Genomic DNA, 24,203 nt, shown 5'->3' with positions numbered 1-24,203 from the left:
TTCAAACTATGACCACAAGCAATTGGATTTTTTAGAAGCTTCCTGAAGATGCTCAATCAATTTGTGGCCTGAAGCCAAGAAACTCAGTGCCACCCCACACTAGAAGGGGTTTCTTCATCTCACTCTTAGAAAAATGGATGGCATTCATGTGTAGGCACCGCCTTAATGGCTGGCACACCTAGAAGACCAGCAGGTGGCAGCAGATGTAGCTAGCATTCAATGGCAAGCTGCCAAGCCTTCAAGATGAAAAAGTAATTTATTATTATCATTGAGTAACAGCTAGCAATACAGCTTTGAATACTGTATTTTAAAGCAAAATCCCTTTCTTCATTTCTTCCAATTAATGCCCCAACCTTATATGCTGAATGGGAAGTTCAATTTGAATAGAATCCTCGAAAGCTGTCGTACTCCAAATTCTTGTTCCCTGAAGAATTTCCATCATTAGAAATTCATTCACAGAAACCTAGAATCTTACAGTTGAAAGATTTGTAGAGGCAGTCTAATTTTCTGTCTGGTAGAGTAATGGCAAATGGTCACTCAAGCTCTGCCGGGAGATCAAAAAAAGAGGAAAAGACCCTATGTACAAAATTATTTTTATCAGATCTTTGTTTGCTGGCAAATAACTAAGGGGGTGCCCAGTAATTGAGGAATGGTTGAACAAATATGGTAAATGTAATGGCATACTACTGTGGCATAACAAATTATGAAGTGGACAATTTCAGAGAAACTTGGGAAGACTTGCATGAACTGATACAGAGTGAAGTGAACAGAACCAGGAGAACTATAACATTGTAAAATGAATGTTTAAATCAATCTATAAACACTTATTAAGTCCCTACTATATGCCAGGCACTATGCTAAGTGCTAGGTATGCAAAAAGATACAAAAGACAGTCCCTAATCTCCTCAAGGAGATTAATGAGCTAAGCTCTGATGATTGAGATGACCACTCATGATATCGGAGGGCTGATGATGAATAATGCTGCCCACCTCCTAAAAGAGAGGTGATGGACTTAAGATGGAGAATGAGACATATATTTTTGGACATGACCAATGTAGCAATTTGTTTTGATTGATTATGCTTACGTGTTTTATTTTTCTTCCGGGAGAAGAGATAGAGATGGAAGTGGCAGAAAAATAAATGCTTGTTAATTGAGAAAATATCTAATAATTTCTTAAAATAGCTTCCTTTCTGTTCTTTCTGCCTCAGGTTTTTCCATTCACTAAGCCATCCTCCAAACAACTGTCAAATACTGTTCCTAGAGCACAAATCTGATCATAGCATTTCCCTGCTCAATAAACTCCAGTGGCTCCCTATTACACCTAGGAATAAATAGAAACTTCTCTAGTTGGCATTTAATGCCCTTCAGAACCTAGATAAACTTAAATTTCCTGGCTTATTATACATTACTCCCTTACACATACTCTTTAGTTCAGCCAAATTGACCTTCTTTCTGTCCTTCACAAATGACATTGTTTCCCTTCTTGATTGTATTTACACTGGTGCTCTCCTCCCATTCCTGGCAGGTACACTCTTTACCTTCCCCTCTTAGAATCCCCAGTTTTCTTCAAAGCCCAGCTCAAGGTCTACCTCCTACATGAGACCTGTCTTGATTCCCTCCCCGAAATTGCTGCTAGTACCTCCCCAATAATTATCTCATATTTATTTTGCATATATTTCACTAAATTTTGTAGATACTATCCCCCTCCATGGAATAAGTTGATAGATTGTTTCATTTCTGTCTTTGAATTCCCATCACCTAACACAGTGCTTGCCACATAGTAGTTATTTACTAAATGCTTGCTGATTAATTGATTGCATTACTTTTTTAAAATTCATACCTATATTGAAACAGAATCTTTTCCCTTATTCTCTCCAATCTATTTTCCTAATTCTTCCCTCTGAAACAATACAGAGCATGGCTAGCCTTATCTTCTTCAGAAAAGACTTTCAAATATTTAAAGCCATTATCCTGCCGACACACAAATATCTCTAGGAAGGATAAAAAACTTTAAACTCTGTTGGTCATTAACACTTTAATGTAAATAAAACAAGCAGGATATTTCTTTCTCTCTTTCTTCTCATATCTAATCAGTTTCTAAATGCTGTTGATTTTTTTCTCCCAAAGATCAGTCTCTTAGATTAGTCTCCTCTATAGAGTTCCTCATTACCACCTGTCTGGATAATTAAAATAGCCTCCTATAATAGAACTTTCAGCCTCCACCCTGTTCCCCTGCTCCAATCCATATTTCATAAAGCTGTCAACCTAATTTTCTTTATGCATAGATCTGGTCATGTTACTCTTCTGCTATACTTTATTATATAACATACTATAGATAGATAGATAGATAGATAGATAGATAGATAGATAGATAGATAGATAGATGATAGATAGATAGATAGATAGATAGATAGAATTATATGGTTACTCTTCTTTTTTTTTGTTTTAATAGTATTTTATTTTTCCCCCAGTTACATGTCAAGAAAATTTTTACCATTCATTTTTACAAGATTTTGAGCTCCAAATTTTTCTTCCTCCCTCCCCTACTTCTGAAAATGGTAGGCAGTTTGATACAATTTATACATGTGCTATCATGTAAAAAATATACTCTTCTTCTACATTATACTTCTCTATACCACAGACCACCTGGACTATTCATTACCTTTAATCGACTCTCTGTGCCTTTGTTCACTCTGTCCCTTGTGTCTGAAAAGCCCTCCCCTTCTCCATTGCCCCCCCATTCATCTGTTAATTTCCTACTTATCCTTTAAAGCCCTTTTCAAACCCCCCCCAGTCAGTAGCGTCCTTGCCCTCCTTAGACCTCACACAGCAATTTTCTTTTTTCTCTCTAAAACCTGTCATGTATTATTTTATTTTGGAGCTATGTCTCACACCCCTCTACTAGACTATAAATTCCATAAGAGACTATGTCTTGCCTAAACCATGTATCTTACCCCAAAGCCTAAAAAAATGTTCTGCACACAGAAGGGTTTTAATATATGTCAGTCAATAAATATTAAGTAAATGTCTACTGTGTATCAGGCACTGTGCTAAGCTTTGGGGAAACAAGTGCAAATAATAAAAGACTGTTGCTACCCTCAAGAAGATTACAATCTAAAAAGAGAAGCCAACATACAACTTGAAGCTGAAAGGGGGATGGGGAGGCAGGTGTGGTGGAAAAGCTGAAAGAAGTCCCAGAGTAGTGCAGCCAGGTGAGAAGGAGATGCTCCTAGCTGAGCTCCCCTCACCTTCAATGGAGGCTCCACCCTCCAACCCCAGGGACAGACATTGGGGATGAGGTGGGGCACCAAGGCTCATGAGATCTTGCAGGCTGATGAGGTTTTCCCAACAATGAGCTTCCTAGGACATGGTGGAGAAGTCAGGGAAGACTCAGTGTAGTGAAGCCAGGTGAGAAATTCGAAATACATTTGTTGAAATAAATTTGATTTCCTGTGTTACAGCTAGCTGACAGCAGGTTTGAATGAAGGTAAATGATGGCAAATTAGTTGAGACTCCAAGGAAAATGGAGAGCAACAGGAGTGAACTGGGTTCCTGAGGGAGGGAAGGGGAAAGAGATAAAGAGAGGAGGAGAAAGATTAGCAATCAATAATTCAGTATCTGATAAGCATCTACTATTTGCCAAGTATCACACTAGGTACTGGGGATACAAAGTCAAAAATGAAATAGTCTATGTCCTTGGAGAGCTTACATTCTATAGGCAGAAACTGTATGCGTGATTTTGTATGTATGTGTATATGCATGTCTGCATATATATGTATATATATACATACACATACACACATAAGTATGTATGTATATATTCATACACATAATATACAGTACATATATATACACACATATATAAAAATCTGTGCATAAATATATATATGTAGATATAGGTACATATGGAGCAGCCAGGTGATGGAGTACTGGGCCTGAAGTCAGGAACACTCATCTTCCTGAGTTCAAATCTGGCCTCTGACACTTGTAGCTACGTGACCCTGGGCAAGTCAGTTAACCCTATTTGCCTCAGTTTCTTCATCTGTAAAATGAGTTTGAGAAGGAAATGGCAAACCACATATATGTACGCACCCCCTCCTCACCTTTGCTTCCTAGAATCCCCAGTTTCCTTAAGAGCCCAGGTCAAGTTTGCCTTCTATATGGAACCTATCTTGATTGCCCCAGCTTCCAGTGACTTTTCCCACAAATCACCTTGATTTTATTGCATATATTGTATGTGTATGTATAAATAGATATATTGTGTATATGTCCATGTACATGCATGTATGTATATGTACATTACATATTTATGGAAGCCTTGATCCCCCCAAACACTTCCTCTCCATCACAATTTTGCCTCTCTGGGTCCTGTATAACATACTAACAACACTATGCCTCTCATTACTGAATTTTTCAAATGTGGCCATCATTTCCAGTATGTTCTGGCTTGCCATTTCCATGTCCATAAGTACCTTGTAAAGAGATCCCACAATTTTCATGGTAAATTGAAATGCAATTTGTCTATATTTTTCTCTCCTTCCATAGCAGGACAAAGGCATTTCCCAACCTACTGTCCCTACTGTGGCCATAACTAACAATTCTCTCTCCCTCAAGTTAAATTTTAAATCTAATTTAGTTAGGGAGTAGGAAGACATCAAAGAGACATCTAAGACCTTTGGACTCGAATGCGGACCACCGGGCAAGAAGCTGGGACACCACTCTACAAGAGGAAGACAGAAATCTCAGAATATTGTAAGGTGACTGCCGGGGAGGCCACTTGGGAAGTGGGCATGGATAGTAGGATGTGTCTGGAGAAGAATTCACTTGGGTTTGGCTGCTGGGGGAAAAGCAAAAGAACAGCCTGGTAGTTTTCTATTTTAGCTAATTATTCTTGAGCATTTTGTATTAAGCACATTTGTTTCTGTGTTAAGTTTCAGTTGTTTGGCTGCTGGGGGAAAGGCAGAACAGGATGGTAGCTTTCTATTTTAACTATTTATTCTTGAGGATTCTGTATTAAGTTCAGTTGTTTCAATCTGTTAAAAGAATATAAGTATTATAGATCCCCTCTTAATTTCAGCTCTCTGTGGCCAAACCCCAGCCCCTCTGCCCTGGTTACAGCTCTACTTCCTACAAGGCCTCCAAAGAGCTTCCAGATCTAAGAGGGGATAAAATCCGATCTCCTCCATTTAAATCCTGTTAGAACCAGTACAATTCATAAATTCAAGGAAATTTCTGTTTTGAAGAACCTCTGAGAGGTTTCTCACAATACCACAATAGTGTTATTGAAGGTAAGAAAGAGTAAACCCTTATGTGGCCTACATTTTCTGAAAAAATGGTTGACATTCGCTCTTATATCTAGTTTAGTGATAGGATTTTTTTTTCCTTGTATCAAATCCTGCAGCAGTTTGACCCTCCTCAGTGGGAAGCTCAGTGATTAATAATACCCTTAATTGCTTTTCCTTCTGCCCTCACAGCTGGCAGGGGGAGTGCTGCAGAGCTCAAGGAACCAAAGAAAATGAGTTTTAAGGTGGAAAGGAAGCACCAAAGTCCAGGGCTGGCTCTTTCCTGACTTTCATATTCCTGCCCAGCATGAACGGACCAGTGCCCCTTTCTTTGTTAATCAGTGCTATTGCAGAGAGGGGCCGATGGAGAGATAAACAGCCTGGGCATCCAGAGGTCTGTGTTCTAATTCCTGCTCCCCCAAGTCAGTGATTTTGATGCTAGTTGCCCCTTTTTTGTTTCAAGGGGATGTGGTAAATGTTCAATGACTTCTTTATTCCTTTCTACCTAAGTCCCTCTCTGCTAATAAGGGAGGACAAGGGCCATCAGTGTCAGAGCTTGGGGGCGGTGTGGGGGGGAGCCAGACAGGACAATTAAGGAGAGCTACAACCCAAAGTCTAAATAGGCCTAAGGCAATCATATGGTGAAGGGCCCCGCAGCAGGTTTTAAAAAAAGCCTGGGCAAGTTTTTTGGGGGGGACTTAAAAAATGTATAGCAATGGACAATTGATAGAGGTGTAGGCATGCTACATGATTGGCATCAAGGAAGTCTGGCAGACAGCTAGGGCTCAACCACTTGGGGCAGATTAGCAAGAGGCAGGCATGACTGCAGTCCGGGAGGAAATGGAGTACAGGACAGGTGATTGGGACAGGGTCTTAGGCATGGAGAAGCAAGTAACTGAGACTGGGGCACAGGGTAGGAACTTTTTCTCAATGATCAAGGCGAGAACCTACTTGCTAGAAAGAGGATATGAAGTGAGGGTGAGAAAAGAAACAACTTGATCAGTCTCAGAACTTAAACATGGTATTGAGAGGGAGGAAAGGCAGTTAAGTGTCCCCAGCAGAAGAGATCGTGGGGGTCATAGATTTAGGGTAGGAAGAGACCTTGGCTGTCATTTAATCCAACCCTCTCATTTTACAGATGAGGAAATGGAGGCCCCTCCCAAAAAAGTAAGTGATTTGACCAAGGTCGAGTAGGCTCTTAGAGCTACAAGTGACCTTAGAGATCATATTGTTCAGTCCACTGATTGTGTACATGAGGATGCTGAATCCTGGAGGGTTTAAAAAGATTTGCCTATATTTAACGAAACACAACACACACACATTTTAAAGGCTTTGTCCAAGGTCACACATATAGTAAATGTCAAAGCTATCATTTGAACCCAGGTCTGCTGACTCCAAATCCAGGATTCTTTCTCACTGCACCAAACCAGAGATTCAGACCCATGTCTTCTAATTCATAGAATGTCAATGCTGCAAGGGACCTTAGCAGTCATGTAGGTGAGGAAATAGGTCTAGAAAGAGTAAATAGTTGTAGTTGGTCCAGGGCCTCACAGACAGGTAGTAAATAGGAGAGTCACGATTTGAATTGAGGTCCTGTGGTTCCATATTTGGGGGGGGGGGGTTGGAGGGGTAAGGTTTCTTTCCAATATATAGAGCTCTCCTTCCAGCACATGGAGCAGTGTCTAAGGGCTCCCATAAAGTAAATAAGTAAACAGCTACTTAGCAGTTCAGACTGATCCTGCTTTTCATGCCCCAGAAGTAAGGCTCATTTGGGTGATACCTGCTTAGCTGTCTGCATCAGCAGCTACTGTTCATCAAAGGGTGGGGCAGACAGGACCAAGAAGGGCCGGGCAGCTTAGACAGCTCATGTGAAGAGTTTGTGTGGTCAGAACCAAGGAAAACACTGTGGAAGGCTGCAGAGGACAGTAACAGCTTCTCTTTGAACTGAAGAGTAGTAAATGCAAGAGTTGAGAGAGCTCAGAGCCCACTGAGTGCCATCAAGGCAGCTAGGTGGGGCAATGACTATAGCACTAGGCCTGAAGTCAAGAAGCCCTGAGTTCAAATTTAGCCTCAGACACTTACTAACTGCGTAACCTAGGCAAGTCACCTAATCTCTGATTGCCTCGGTTTCCTCATCTCATTCATCATTGTCCTTCATATTCAAAGAGGACCAAAACACAATCAAATATCATCTATAAAAATGGAGATGATAATAGCTGTGTGCCAGGCACTGTGCTGAGAGATTGATAAATATTACCTCATTTGATCCACACAACTATCCTGGGAAGCCATTATTATCCCTACTGTACAGATGAGAAATTGAGGCAAACAGAGGTTAAATGACATGCCCAGGGTCACACAGCTAGGGGCTGAGGATGGATTTGAACTCAGGTCTTCCTGACTCTAACTTTTCAGGGCTGTTTTAAGGATCAAACTAGGTAATATTTGTAAAGTGCTTTGCAAACTTTAAAGCACTATAAAAACGTTAGTTATTATTATTCACCAGACTGCCAAAGGGGCCTACGACACACACAAAAAGCTTAAGAACCCTAGCGTACACCATGCTTTAAGACTTCCAGCAGCTTTCTCTTCTCAGGAACACATCCAACACGGGGGAACACACACAAGAAAGTCACCCAGGTAGCTAGGCCTGTCAGAGCTGTACGGCTATGGTACATCAAAGGTTAATTTGGCTCCCCTCTATTCTTCCCCCCAACAGCACAGTGAGTCCTACAGTGTGAAAACCAGCTGGAACAGCTGCTTTAAAGGGCAAGCCTTTGGGGAAGACAGTGGTCTTGAAAGATAGGCATTCAGGAGACATTGTGCTGGCTTGTCCCGGCTGTGTGTCTGTGGGAAAGCCTTTTCCAGGCCTCAGTTTTCCCCTCTGTAAAATGAGGCTCTTGGGTCCCACCCCTGACAATGGAATGGGCAGAGCATAAAGCCACAATCTGAAAATCCCAGAGAATGGGAGCACAGCTGAGGGAGGGGCAGAGTCCTACATGAAAATCTTTCCTGGGGAATCAGCCTGCATAGTGGGAGAGCAAGGAACTGTGGAGAAAGGGTCAGGCCAAGAACATCAACCAGTTCACCAGGTTGCACGGATGCCATGGGGTGCCCAGGCAGCTGAGTGATGGGGCATTTACTCAAGGAGTGCTGGGAGCTGTCTGCTCTTCCCGGCTGCCACAGAGCTGACAAGCAGCAGCTGGCACAGCTGGGCTATACCAGCCACGAGGAAGGCTCCCTCCCCTTCCAAGATTTCCACTACAGATGAACCTCTAGCCCTTACTTTCAGGGGCCACACTTGGTCTCGCCTTGCCTTGTCTTTACTGGGAGGAAGGAGAAAAAAAAAATCTCAGGACTCCTCCTCCCCCCACAAAAGCCAGGGTGTTCTTCAAAGTAAGTTGACCCTGTTAGGGAAGCATGCAGATGGAGGAACTAAGAAAAGAGGAAAAATGGGAGGAGGCTTCATTTGGAGATTTGGGCTGGAAGGACTATCCTCTCACATCCGCCCCCTCCAAACTCGAGGCGTCAGATTGGCCTGAGCAAACTAGGGATGCTTCTCTCCTTTCTTCTTTTCTTCTTCTTCTTCTCCAACTTTCTCTCTCTCTCTCTCTCTCTCTCTCTCTCTCTCTCTCTCTCTCTCTCTCTCTCTCTCTCTCTCTCTCTCTCTCCCCCCTTTCCCTCCCCCTCTCCCTCTCCCACCCCCTCTCCCTCCCTCTCCCTTCCTCTCCCTTCCTCTTCGTCTCCCCCTCTCCCCTTCCTCTTTCTCATTCCCTTAGCTCCCCAGGCAAAATTGATTCTGAACTGACCAAAGGAGCCACACTTTGGTAGGATTAGCACAGCCAATTCTAACTGGATGCTTTAGAAATAAAATGGATAGAAACAGTTTTTATGTACAAGTAGAAATAGAGACAGATTCATTTGGGAAGCAAAGCTACCCCTAAACTCAGAGCTGTATGTAATTAAAAAGGCTGTTATCAAACAAAACAAAGGAGGGTGAATCCCTTGCCCCACCAACTAGTGTCCTTGGGGGGGACACAGAAGCTAGAACTCCTGTGGGACACTTGGCCATCTGGCCTTAGCCAGGCGACAACTTTTGAAATAAGCTGAACTTGAAATTTTTATTTCTCATTAGGGCAAGTATCTTAGATACCTATTTTTTTTGTTTTGACAGACAGAATCAAATGAAACCTGAGAATAGCTTTATTTAAATTGCTGGGGTAGTTGTTTACAAAGGATTAATGTGCTACATTTTAAACAAATTTCCAATTAAAATTCACCCAGCAGTCTTGATTTAAAGAGGAAAAAAAAAACACCCTCCTACACATATCCGGATATAGCTGCTGCACTGCCTTGGGAAAGCCACAATGTCCTGTAGGGTTATTTTAAGCGCATCCTTCATTCAGGTAATTGCAGCCAAAATTCAGAAATGATGGGGCAAAGCACCATAAGAAATCTCTGCATCTCAGGACTGTATTTTAAATACATATCAACTTTCACAATGTCTTGCATTCCCAAACAAATGAACCTAGGCCTTTTGTTGCCCCTTTTATGAAATTGAAAGTTCACCTTTTTAAAATTTCATTCATACATCCATTGTCTTCAGAGTAGCCAATATGATAAATCAGGCCAAAGGATGCTTTCTCTTGGAACCTCTTTCCATTGTGTTTTCATTCAACAATGATCACAAAAAAAAGAAAGAATTCTCCCTGACAGCTTAAAATTGTCTACATTTGATTTAAGATAAAAGTAATATTACATTGTACTACCAATGTGAGAGGGCAAAACATCCCCAAAATTTCCAGTAGGAAGAAACATTTTTCAGTCTCATCACTAGTCTAAACTATTGTACTTTTTAAAAAAATTGTACTAAACAAAAAATAAAAACAAAAAAATTAATTTTATTTTTAAATGTACTCATCCCTAGGAATCATCCTTAGGGAATAGAATGGGGTTTCATTATTAAGAAAATCTTAAGTATTAACCTTAAAAGTTCAAATTTTAAGTATAAAAGGAAAATTCTGAATATAGAATTTTATATTACAAAATTTCTCAGCTTTCAGAAGATATGGATGATTCCCTGCAGACAAATATATCTACTGTCTCTGTTGGAGAAAAGACCCTTGGACTCAATGGGTATTATCAAATTCATCCTTTCCTAAAGGCCTCATCACTGTAAATGTAGATCCAAAATCATTCCTCTAGGAAATGTGAGCAGATAGGAATTTCCATGAATCCTTCCTCTCCTCTTCCCCCATTCTTTTATTTTTGTCTTTGCTTAAGTTTCCCTATTTTACAACTCTATTTAAAACTCCTAGAAAATACAGCACCTCAACTTCCCTATAATAAAAGTAGAATCACTGTAGCATAAGGACAGAAGATTAAAAGAACCAAGTGCAAGCTTTGAAAACTGCTTTGGTTAGTTATCTGTGCCAGAATTCAGTAACTCATCTGTTACTATCAGGAATCTAATCTAAATCTCTCCCATTTCCTAAACTCATAAGAGAGCAAACAGCTGGTTAAAAACTCCTTATAAATGATTTTTGCTTCACTGTGCAAAAATCCTTATAGATGGTGTCCCAAAAGTTTTATAGCAGTTTAAAGCACTCTCTCTCTCTCTCTCTGTCTCTCCATATATATTATATATATACATACATACATATACATATATATATATATATATATACATATATACACTTACATTTATATTAAAGTTTACAAAGCTATAAAGCCTTAACAGTTTAAAACAGCACTGAGATTTTGGGACATCCTATATAATCATCCACAGTATCTTATTCCCATTCAAAGGTCATTTTACAGACAGTGCCCATCTTCTATCACAAGGTCCTACTTCACCACTATAGCAATTGAGTGTCTAATTAAGACCCAGGTCTCATTTCTCCTGCCCTTATCTGTTCACCTGCTCAGTCAGAGAATACCTTATGCCTGTCTCAGATTCTCCATTAAGGGATGTCTTGAAGTTTCTTTTAAAAATTCTGTACTAATGACATGGTGACTGTTTTTATGATTTCTCAGTGAAGTATAAAGTAAGTGATTATCTTTTTTAATAAAGGAAAAACTAGCATTAAAGAGAAGACAGAAATTCTAGAGAGATGGATTTTAGCTCAATATAAGTAACTGCTTCCTAGAAATTAATCACAGAATCATAGAGCTAATGTAAACCCTTAGGCTAAATTGTTATCCCTACACAAATGACTCTCAACTCTATATTATCCAGTTCAAATCTCTCACCAGAATTCCAATACCACAATGGTACTGGATTGGTCCTGGGAAGATTCCAACCTAAGGACAACTCAGTGATTGGTGAGTCCCTGCCTGGAACTTACATAAGGTAAGAAGGTCTCCACCACCAGCCTGCCCTACATCCATGAGGATAATGACAATCTGCCTGAACTTATTCCTCCATGATGAGCATACTCCCACCCCATCATACCTTCCCTATCATAATTATTCTAAACCTCCTTTAAGTCTTCTTTCACCTCTGTCTTGCAGGAAGAGGTTGCCCTTATCTTTGCCAATCACCCTACATGCACAAGTGATCCCCTCCCATTCAACAGATTGTCTCCTCTACCATTCCCATCTTAGCACTAATCTTAAATATCTCCCCACCTACTGACCCCACCTACTGTGCTACTGCCAAAAACATGCCCATGTCTCCCATCTTTAAAACTCTCATTTGATCTGTCCTATATCTTTCCTCCCTTTCCTGAACACCTTTGATAAGGCTGTCTACAATCAGTGCATCCACTTTCTTTCCCTTCACTTGTTTTTTAATTCTCCAATCTCATCATTCAACTAAAACAGCTCTCTTCAAAGTTACCAATGCTGTCTCAGTTGACAAACCTAATGGCCTTGTCTCAGTCCTTATCCTTCTTGACTTCTCTGCAGCCTTTAATACTGTCAATCACTCGCTTCTCTTTGACAATTTCTTCTCTCTAGGTTTTCATGGCACTGTTCTCTCCTGGCTCTCCTTAGGTCTATTTATCCAGCCCCAATCTCCTTCTTTCCAGTTTCTCATCTCCAATTGTCTTTGGGATAGCTTAAACTGGATATTCCATAGACATCTTAAATTCACCAAGTCCATCATTTTCTTTTGCTCAAAACCATCCCCTCTTCCAAATTTCCCAATTACCATCAAGGGCACCACCATCTTCCCAGTCACCCAAGTTCATAACCTAGTTATCATTCTTGAATACCTATGCTTTCTCTTTCTCTCTCATCTCCAATATCCAGTCCATTGCAAAGTCCTGCTGATTTTACTTTGGTAGCATCTCTCCTGAACAATTGCTTCTCTCTAGGGAAGGCCCCCATCACAGCCATTCTTTGTATCCCAGTAAAAAGTAGTCACTCACTTTCTAAAGAAAGATCTCCAGGGAAGGTGAATTCATTATCTTCTAAGGAAGGCCATCTCACTTTTGAATAGTTCTAATTGGTAGGAACTTTTTCTTGATAGAGAACTGAAATCTCCCTGCAACTTCTGGCCAATGCTTCCTAATTCAACTCTCTAAGGAAAGCAAGTTTAATCCTTTGAATTGCTTGAAGAAGGTTGCACATCTCACTCCCTGCCCCTCACCCCCAATTCCTACTACCAAGCCTTTTCTTCAACCAGCCTTTGTATGACATAGTTTTGAGTCACCTCACCGTCATGGTTACCCTCCAATTTGCCAATGTGCATCTTAAAATATGTCTCCCAGAACTGAACAAAACACTACTGATGTAATTTAATAATGGCAGAATACATTGGCTCTATCAGCTCCCTCTTTGTAGAATCTATTCTCCTACTAACAAAGCCTACAATCACATTAGATTTTTTTGGCTGTCATATCATACTATCGATGCAAATTAAACCTAAAGTCTGCTAAGATTCACTCATCATTCTCTGCTCCCCCCTAGCTTTCTTTTTCACATGAACTGCTGCTTACCTATTTCTCTCCCATCCTGTGTTAGTTTGGCTGATATTTTTAACCCAAGTATAGGAATTTTCCTTTATCCCTTTGAAATTTCATCTCATTAGATTCTATCCATCATTTCAGCCTGCTGAGGTGGTTTTGGATCTTGATTCTGTCACAAAACATCTAAGCTTCTTCTCTTACCATTGGCTTCCTCTATTTTTCTCTCTTTACTTCCTTCCTGGGCAATTTCATTTACCCTCACAGCTTTAACTACCACCTCTCTTCTGATGACTCCAAGATTTCTTCCATCCTGTCTTCTCTTCTGAGACCCAGTTCTACACTTCCAAATGGATATAGGGCATCTCAACTTGGATGTTCTAATGGCACATAAAATATATCCAAGATTAAGTTTACTTGCTGTCCCTGAACCTCCTATTCCTTCTGACTTCAATATTTATATCCCCCACGTCCAAGATCCTTTTACTATCTCTCATTTTTCCCTGTCTCATAAGACCTCTTAAATGAAATCCCATAACCAAGTCTTGTTTATGTTACCTTCATAACAACTATTGAATCCATCCCCTCCTATTTTTCTTGCTATAATAGTAATGCAGACCCTTATCACCACTCTCCTAAATTATTTCAATGGCCTCCTAACAGGTTTCTGGCCTCCACTTTCCCCTCCCCAGTCACTGCCAAGTACCCTCTACTTCTTGATACTCTCCTCTCTCTAGGTTTTCCTGACTTTGTTCTCTCCTGATTCTCTTCCTATCTGCCTGACTGCTCCTTCCTTCTCAATCTCCTTTGCTGGATCTTTATCCAGGTCACATCCACTAATTGTGAGAGTTCCCTTAGGCTCTGTCCTCTTATCCTTTCCCTCAATACTATTTCACTTGTTAATCTCATCAGTTCCCATAGATTCCATTATCATCTCTATACACATCTTTCTCACATAGGCAGTTGAGTATAACAGCATTCTCTCGGGTCACTTCCCAAATCTGCAATCTAGCCTTAAAACCTAGGGGTCATCCTTGGCTCCTCTCTCTCTCTCTCTCTCTCTCTCTCTCTCTCTCTCTCTCTCTCTCTCTCTCACCCCCCCTCCCCACCCATATCCAATCTGTTTCCAAGCCCAAGTGATTTTACCCTGATAATATCTCTTCTGTAAAATCCCAAGTACCTCATCACCTCTCACCTAGACTATTGAAATAATCTATTGCTTGGTCTTCCTGACTCATGTCTCTCCCCACTCCGGGTCATACTCCACTCCACTATACCCAGTGATTTTCCTAAGGTGCAGGGTCAGTCCATGTCATCGCTGTTCAATAAACATCAATGGTGGCTTCCAATTGCCTCCAGGATAAAATATAAAATCTCCTGTTTGGCTTTTAAGGCCTGGACCCTTCCTACTTTCCCTTCCACATACTCTAAGATTCAGTTGACATTGGCCTTCTTGCTGTTCATCAAACATGCTTAATAAGTGATTGTTGACTGAATCTAATTCATATGTTCATGCCACTGATAAAAATAATCTGCCTTTCATATAGGCATTCACTTCCTCAAAAATCTTCAACAGCTCCTAATTTCCCATGGAATAAAGTTCAAACTCTTTTGCTTCATAATCAAGGCCCTTCCAATCTGGCCCTGCCCTGCCTTTCCAGCTTTATCTTTTATTAGTCTCCTCTATGCTTCATACAAACTGGACTTACCTTTCACCATGCTGTTACAGCCTATGCTAAGATCTGGAATTCACAGTTTTAGAAGAATCTGAATTGCAGGTTGTCCAAAGGACAATACAAAGATGCCTAATAGGCATAAGTAGCATGTAACTAATGATGACTTGTTCTGGAGAAAAGATTTGACATTTATCCCTTAAATTTCATCTTATTCAATTATACCCAATGTTCTAACTTTTCAAAAAAAATTTAATTCTAATTCTATAACTAAAGGGTTAGCTGTCTCTCCCAGTTTTATGTCATCTAAAAATTTGGTGAGCATGCATCTCTATCTTTAATCAAATCATTGATAAAAAAAAAATTGAGCAGCACAGAGCCATGCCCATATCCCTGGAGCATTCCACCAGAGAATGCCTTCCAATTTTATATTGAAACTTCTATGACTACTCTTCTGGTTTGCCCATTTACCTAGTCTTGAATGCACCTTACATCATTTAGCACCCAATTCCCCATTATTTCTACAGTAACATCATGAGAGACTTTAGCAAATGCTTGTCTAAAGTCTAGGTAAATCATATGTATCTTCAGTATTCCCTTGATCTGCTCGTTTCATAAGTGTCAAAAAATGAAGTAAAGTTAGTCTTACATGACCTGTTCTTGATAAAGCCATGCCAGCACAGCTTTTGTGATCACCACTTTTTTTCTTCCATTTCTAAATGTTTAGTATCCAGCCCTTCAGTATATGTCCCAGAATTTTACCAGTAATTCAAGTCCTATGGTGTGCAGATTCTATTATTTTTTCTTTTTGAAAATCAGGACATTCACCCTTCTCCAATCCTATGGTACCTCTCCCATTTTCCACAATCTTTCAAAGGTCTTAGACAATGGCTAAGTAATCACACCTGCCATTTCTTTCAGTACCTAAGGATATAACTCATCTGGACCTAGGGATCTGGACTCATCAAGGACAGAGGCACTGTAGTCCTTGGGAGTACCAACTCCCAATCTTAGTAGATCTCCATGTTTCCATTTTTATGATTAGAATGAGGATAAAAGTGTATTTAATAACATAATAATAATAATAGCTAGCATTTAAATAGCTTTAAGATTTACAAAGAGTTTTACAAATATCATCTCATTTTATCCTTACAACAACTCTAAGTGCTATTATTATCCCCATTTTATAGATAAGGAAACTGAGGCAAACAAAAGTTAAGTGATTTGCCAGGGTCACACAGCTAGTAAGTATCTGAAAAGGGATCTGAACTCAGGTCTTTCTGGATTGAGATCCACCACTCATCCACTGTTTCCCTAGATTCCTGAGGATAACTGCCACTAAGTTTCCAGTTTTTGAATCCAAAGTCTCTTGAGTTCAGAGAACAAAATTGAATGCCTGGCTCCTCTACCACTTTGGTACAAAATGATTATTTTGTGTGGTAGCAGCTCTGGTTATCTTGTGACCCTTGAAATTCAATATTCTCTTTCGTTGCCATGCCCTAAATATTTTAAGATTGTGAGAAGTGAATAGTAAATCTTAGGTGAATTAATGTCAGTGTTGTAAGCATGCCGTGCAGCCTGTCAGTGTACTGAATTGAGTGAAGTTGAAGAGATGACTTAGGATATCAGTCTACTATGGTGTATGTCCAAAGGGGAAATTGTTGGAAAGGGCACTGACTCAATTTAATCTTGACCTATTTTAACCTCTCACAAAAGAGACATAATTTGATAATTTTTTATTCACTTTGCATCTAAATATCAAAACTAATATGACCAGAGTGCTAATTACTGCAATTAAAAGCCAACAAACTAGAAGGAAAATCTAACCAGACCCTTCACTGAATTCCCCAAAGCATATACCCTGTGCCTTCCTTTTAAGATGAACCATTTGCTCAAATCAGCCTTCCTGTCCTTTTATTCTCCAATCTAAGTCAAACCAGCTCTCAGTTGTACCCCTTGTGATTCTATAATGGGGTAGTGAGAAGGGAAGAGTAATTGTTTTTGTTGGATTACTAGTTCTTTCAGTTGTGGCTGTTTGTTCATGACCCAGTTGGAATTTTCTTAGTAAAGATACTGGAGTGGTTTGCCATTTCCTTCTCCAGCTCATTTTACAGATGAGGAAACTGAGGCAAACAGGGTTAAGTGACTTGCCCAGGGTCATATAGCTAGTAAGTGCTGAGGCTGGATTTCAATCAGGCCCAGCATGCTATCCACTGTACCACTTAGCTGCCTGTTTAATTACTACATGTGTGTAATAGGCATGGCCAAGGGGAGGAGCCCCCAGTACTTCATTTTCAATGCTTCTTGACGTCAAAGAGCATTACTCATTGGAAGGAATTCCTCTGACTATTTTCTATGAGAATACGTCCCTGAATATAGGGCAATTGCACCTGAGAATGAAGGAAGTTGGTGGAGCTGGCAGCAGAGTCAGGAAGGAAATGAAAAATTCATTGTGAAATTGTCAGAAGACCTAGGTTTGAGTCCCATCTCTGCCACTTGCTACCTGGTTGACCTCAAGGGAAAGAGAAGGGAATAAGCATTTATTAAGAGCCTACTATGTGTCAGGCACTGTCCTAAGCACTTTACAAATAGTCTCATTTGATCCTGAGTGATAGGTATTATTAATATTATCTCTACTTTACAGATGAGGAAACTGAGGCAGAGAGCGGTTAGGTGACTTGCCTAGAGTCACACAACTAGTAAGTGTCTGAAGCCATATTTGAACTTGGATCTTCTTGATTCCAGGCCTAGCTTGCTATCTATCATTCCACCTAGCTGCCTAGATTAAGCAACTCCCTTAATCTCTCTAAGTCTCAGTTTCCTCATCTACAAAATGAAGATATTACTTCTACTACCCACCTCACAAGGTTATTAAGAAAATCAAATGAGATATTGTAAAATGAGCTATAGCAACTGGCTAGTACATATTTTGGAAACCTAACAAGGATAAGCTTTTCTCCCCTAATCCATTAAAACTATCAGGAAGGAAGGGTGAAGGAGGAATCTGTAAGATCTTTGCAAGACAACCAGTATTGATGGGAGGAAGCTTTGGCGGAGTGAGCTCCAACTGAAATTTTCCTAGATTAGTTTGCCTGGATCTCTCCTCTGTCCCTATCGTAGTCCACTTTGTATTTGCATGCATGTTATATCCCTCTACTGTCAACTCCTAAAGAGCAAGATCTATGTTGTTTTTTCATCTTTGTATCTATAGCATCTGCCACAGTGCCTGGCATGAACTAGACACTTAACAGATATTTATTTAATTCAGCAGGAAATTTCATGATGCGTGATGAGAAACCCAACAAGTCTGATTGGTTAATTTCCTCCAATAATATATTTTGGAGCATCCTTTGGCATCTGCACTTCCTCTCAGACTGAACATTTGTTTGAAGATGATGAGACAATGGTGATAGCTCAGATAATAAAGTCCCTGTCCACAAATTTCTTAAACTCAACTGAAATAAACACAAACCTCTTGTAAATGAAATGGCCTGGCAACTTCTTTTTCAGATTTTATTGCAAAGGTTTAAGACGGAACTACAAATAATCCAAGATTATTTGAGAAGAAGGCTAACAGCATCAAAAAGTTTTTTTCCCTATGCTGGTAATAAACAATCACCATGGATTTTCACCCAATGAAATGGAAGCTCCATGAGGACAGGAACTGTTTCCCTTTTTTCTTTTTTGTATCACCACAGTCTGTGGAACACAATAGGCACTTAAATAATGCCTTCTGATTGGTTAACCAAATCTCCTTGGTTCATTCATTCATGCATCCACCAAAAAATTTAGTTAAGTACCCACAATGAGAAAGGCACTCTTCCAGACATTGGTAATAATAATTTTAAAAAAAGATGGTATTGAGATAACTGAAGGAATTGAGAGGATTAGAACACCATGTGGTATTGGCAATTGAATGAACCACACTGACTCCATTTGTGACTCAGTTCTGGAGCTAGTTCAGTTCCCTTTCTATTCAATCATGGTGTAGTCCAATTTTTGTCTTGTGAGAAAACTTTATTCAACTGTGGGAATTATGAGAAAGCCTTATTGCATTGTTTGAACTTATCCCTGCATGACTAGGAAGCTAGAGCACCTTTACTGGCTATGTAGAGCTCTAGCTTATGCTGTCCAGAAACCTGGTCAGATCCAAAGACTGATGCAAGAAGTTTTCCCACAATTATACATCTCAAGCAGCCCATACATCTTATCTGAAAACTGGCCCCATCCTGGTCAATCAGGATGTCAAAGCTTGTCAATCCTGGTCAATTATTGTTTCCATGTTCCTTTGATTAAATACAAACACCTGGGGGGAATGGGACACCTCCTTTTCTGATTTCAGGGAATTATACCTATTCACTCTTCTCCTCCCAACATGGAAAGACCCTAATCTTTCCTCCAATTAGAAATTAGATTACCTAATTTTGTAGCCTAGTTAATTGTCCTTTTAATTAATCAGTCTTGCAGATTAGTTGTTCTTAATATATAAAAATCTCTCTCCCCCTATATTCAGGGTCTAGTGCCAAACCTGAGGAAGATGACTGGTCCCAATTTGTTAGGCAATTGACATGCATTGCTTAATAAATCAGTATGCTCAAAGCTCCAACCTCTTCATTTCATCTTTCATCTGCTATAGTATACAATGGTCCTCCACCCTTACATGGCTTATAATCAATAACAACAACTTTAGGCAGGGACACAAATGCTATCACATAATGTATCAGCTCCCAAGGAAAAGTAAGTACCTTTGGAGGATTCTGGCAGAGTCAAGAAGGCCAAGAAGCTTCAAACATAAAGAAAAGTTGGAGAATTCTTGCAAAGAATAGACACAAGAAAACTCAGGAGCTAAGGATAATAGTAATATGGGCCTGGTATTTATTATATCCCTTTATAGTCAATATCAGAATCAGGTCTAAAACTCTAGACATAACTTTTAGGCAATGTTTTCAGTGAACATTGTGAAGGTTATGTGACAAACACCTTATGGAACACAAATGCAATTTCTACATAAAAAATATCCTTTGGGCTGAACTAGGAGCCATAGGTAGACAATATGGGAAGAAAACTTTCTAAATGATTAGAATTATATCAAAGCAAAGGGACTTTCTCAAGAAAGAAAGAAAGAAACCAGCATTTATTAAGTGCCTACTGTGTGCCAGGCACATATTATCTCATTTGCTTCTCACAACAACCCTCATGGAGAGAGTAGGTGCTATTATTATCCCCATTTTCCATTTGAGCAAATCGAAGTAGGCAGAGGTTCAGTGATTTGTCCAAGGTCACAAAGCTGGTAAGTATATGGGCGATAACTGAATTCAGGTCTTCCTGACTCAAGGTCCAGCACTTTATCCATTGCACCACCCAGCTGTCTCTCAAGTGGTAGTGAGCTCCTCCTCACTAGGGGTCTTCAAGTGGAGGCTGGTTAATCACTTATTGGAGATGTTCTAGAAGAGATTCTAGTTCAGGTACAGTAAGTTGAAATAGGTGGCCTCTGAGCTTCCTTCTAGCTCGGAGATTCTGCCATTCTTTATGGGCACATCAACTCATGTTGATAACTCACGTTAATAACAGCTTGAAATCTTCAGGCAATTTATCTATGATATTGTTCTTGAGTAGTAAGTAATTGGTGCCTCAGTGCCATCTGGTGTTTAGAGCTCCAGTGCTCTAAGGTACAATGCTGATGAGAAGGGGCCTTGGTTAAGGTTCACTGTCATATGCTGCAAACCTAGCCTCAGAAGTCAATAACTATTTGGCTTTCTGAAAAATCTCCTTCTACTGGAAAATCCAACAACAAGAATGGGCTTTTTTTCAATAGGTGATAGTTACCTTCTATGGAAGAAAAATCATAGTAGAAATTGAAGACTTAAAATTCTTGCATTATTTTAAGTACAGAAACAGCAACTTTTACCTTGAATAAGGCAAATGCTGATAGCATTTATGGGGTAGCCAAAGAATCCATCACAAGTCTTTATTTCCCATTGCCCATTAAGCATTTGGATTTCTGATCCAAGTGATATAAGATTTCTTTCCCATAAGTTCCCATCAAAATCTCAGAATCGACAGAAATTTCTAATTTCAAGAATTCTTTTGCTGTGTGTGTTTTTGTTTGTTTTTTTGCAAGGCAACTGGGGTTGGGACTTGCCCAGAGCCACACAGCTAGTAAGTGTTATGTGTCTGAGGCTGGATTTGAACTCAGGTCCTCCTGAATCCAGGGCCAGTACTCCATCCACTGCACCACCTAGTTACCCCTATTTCAAGAATTCTTAACCTGGTGTCCATGAACTTGGTTTAAAAAAATTTTTTTTGATTATTACATTTTAATGTAATTGGTTTTCTATGTAAGTCTATGCATTCTATGCATTTAAAAACATTATTCTGAGAAAGGGTCCATAGATTTCACCAGACTGACAAAGGGGTTCATGACACAAAAAAAATTAAGGACCTCTAATCTAGTCCAACCTGTTCCAAAGAATTCCTTTTAAAATATCCCCCAAAAGTCTTTGCTGGAAGACTTCGAATGAGGGAGAACCCACTCTCTGCTGAGGCACCAATTCCACTCTGGGTCTGATTATTAAGAATCACAGATCTCTCTCCTCTCACAGGAATTGCTGCCCAACCATACCTCCTCTTAATCTTCTACTTATGAAGCTGATTTTTTGAACCTAAGTGTAGCATATGGTAACATAGATGGATCACAGAAAAAAAGGTCTCCATGAAGACTTGAAAAATTCCAAGGGAAGTAGAAATTCTGAATATAACATACTATTCAAAATGCTCTTCAATGAAGATTAAGAACTAGATCTATTATTTTGTTGGTACAAGGAACTCCCAAGTAAGGAAACTGCCTCTACTAATGCAATATCTACAACTTGTAGTCTTAGAGTTACCTAGAACACTGATAGGTTAAGTGACGTGCCCAGGACCACATAATTAGTGTTAGAGCTAGGATAACTCAAGTCTTTTTGGCTAGCTCTCTATCCACCAGCCCTCTGTACACCAGTGATTCTCAAAGTCTGGTCCATTAGAAAAACCTGAGAAGACTGATATGAACTGATGCAAAGTGAAGTGAGCAGAATGAGGAGAACACTGTACAAAGTAACAGCAACTTTGTAAGGATGATCAAATGTGAAAGACTTAGCTACTCTGATCAAGACAAAAATCTAAGATAATTCCAAAAGACTCATGATGAAAAATGCTACCCATCACCTGAGAGAGAACTGATCAATTCTGAGTACATATTGAAGCATGCTTTTTTCACTTTCTTGCTTGTCATTTTTTTTTGCAACATGGCTAATATGGAAATATATTTTTCATGACTTCACACATAGAATTGATAAATTACTTGCCTTCTCAATGGGTGAGGAAGGGAGAGGGGGAGGAAGGAGGGAGAAAATTTGGAACTCAAAAAAATTTTAAAATAAATGTTATAAATAAATAAATAATGAATGAATTAACACATTATAAAAGAAAAAAAAGTTTGGTCTGTGACCCCTTCAGCCCCTTTTAGGGGGTTCTCAAGGTAAAAAATCTTCATAATAATAACTATACAGTAAACATGATATTATTTGCCTATTAAAATATTGCTTCCTTTTTCAACTATGTATCTGTGTGTGTTTGGATTTTCTTCATGTACTTCAACCAAAATAACACTACAACAGACTGAAGCAAATATGAGACTCCAATTGTCTTCTTTTAAGCCAGACAAAATAAATAAAATAAATAAAAAATAAATATAAATAAATATGGTGAGAGATAAGGTAAAGAGGCAGAGTGTCTCCTAGTGAGGGGGAGCTCACTACCACTTGAGAGACAGCTGGGTGGTGCAATATAAATAAAAAATAAATAAAAATTAAAAAAACAATAAAACAATACTACTTTTCTCACTAATTTTTTTTTGTTTTGGAAAATATTGTCATTTTCATGGAAATATTATTTTAATACATGGTGAGTTTATTATTATTTAAATAAATCAGTACATTTTTAAATTATCTGTTTTAATTTCTAATATGATAAATACTGAGAGATATAATTCATATAAACAAAAGCTGTGTAGGGTCCTCAATAATTTTTAAAAGTAGTGGCAGCTAGGTAGTGCAGTGGATAGAACACTGGTCCTAGAGTCAGAAAGACCTGAGTTCAAATCCAGCCTCAGACCAAACTTACTATCTGTGTGACCCTGGGTGAGTCACTTAACCCCAATTGGCTAAAAATTAAAAAAAAAAAAGAAAAAAAAAGTATAAGGGTTTTCTGAGACCACAAAGTTTGAGAACCACTGCACTAACTACAGTACCTCTGCCCTTCAGTAAGTGGTAATTATTTATTAGTTTTCCAAGGTCCTTTGATGGAACCATGATATCATCCCTTGGGTACTCCTGATGGTACAGCTCATAGCTTGTCCATACATTTCTCATCCTGAGTAATTCTTACCCACAACTTTTTATGAATTCCTCTTAGAGTATCAACCCCATGTACTGAAGGCTCTCATATGGTTCTTTGAGTATTTCATGGATACCAGTGCACCACTCTGACTATAAACCCTTTGCTTCTGATATATGACCAGCACACCTCCTTTCCTAATTATAAGCATCTCTGATAATGTCATTTATACTTCATAGGCATTATTGGCAATATGCTACAGCATGCTTGATCCACCGCATGTCTTTCTTTTGGGTTTTATGCAATTTTGATTCATCTGAGATTATAATGTTCTATGACTTCTAGTGAAGTACCATCAACCTAAAAATTTGTTGTTCGGTTGTTTTTCAGTCACATCCAACTTTTCGTGACCTCATTTGGGGTTTTCTTGGCAGAGATACTAGAGTGGTTTGCCATTTCCTTCTTCAGATCATTTTACAGATGAAGAAATTGAGGCAAATAAGGTGAAGTGCTTTGCCCAGGGTCATACAGCCAGTAAGTGTCTAAGGCCAGATTTGAACCCAGGAAGATGAGTCTTCCTAACTCCAGGCCCAACACTCTATCCAATGTACCACTGCCCTTCATCAGAAAAAATAGTCATGTTAAAAAGACGAGCTTTCCCAGTACTGAACAGTTTAGAATCATTGGAAATACAAAGAATTTCCCCAACTTTAATCCAACTCAATCTCTTCTTCCTATTCAATTCTGGCCCAGTTCATTGTAATCTTCAGTGCTGTCCAAGATATACAGACACATATATTTATTCATCCAACTACATATCAGAATATATTTACCCATTTAACCACACATCAAGATTTGGGCAATATGTATATGTCTTTCACTTTGCTTTTCCGGTGTGAATGTCCAGGCCAACTTCTTTTGATTAATCATTAATATCTTTAAGAAGATATGTCACCTTCCA

At 39.3% G+C, this 24,203-nt stretch overlaps 1 long non-coding RNA gene across 2 annotated transcripts; it reads left to right on the top strand.

The window, feature by feature from the left end:
• The first annotated feature begins 4,664 nt into the window (after positions 1 to 4,664).
• On the top strand, positions 4,665 to 18,353 carry LOC144456700 (uncharacterized). 2 transcript variants are annotated; one of them, XR_013485718.1, is made up of 5 exons: positions 4,665 to 4,758; positions 5,476 to 5,677; positions 6,422 to 6,450; positions 11,522 to 11,635; positions 18,138 to 18,353. It is a non-coding gene; the product is annotated as an uncharacterized LOC144456700 (long non-coding RNA). The 2 variants fall into 2 exon arrangements; XR_013485717.1 differs by having other exon boundaries at positions 18,135 to 18,353.
• The last annotated feature ends 5,850 nt before the right edge of the window (positions 18,354 to 24,203 follow it).

The sequence above is a fragment of the Phascolarctos cinereus genome, unplaced genomic scaffold (genome assembly GCF_003287225.1).
Source record: "Phascolarctos cinereus isolate Bilbo 61053 unplaced genomic scaffold, phaCin_HiC Scaffold_4;HRSCAF=312, whole genome shotgun sequence".
NCBI classification, from domain to species: domain Eukaryota; kingdom Metazoa; phylum Chordata; class Mammalia; order Diprotodontia; family Phascolarctidae; genus Phascolarctos; species Phascolarctos cinereus.
Note: the sequence above shows the minus strand (reverse complement) of the source record. Positions and strands in the feature narration are given on the sequence as shown.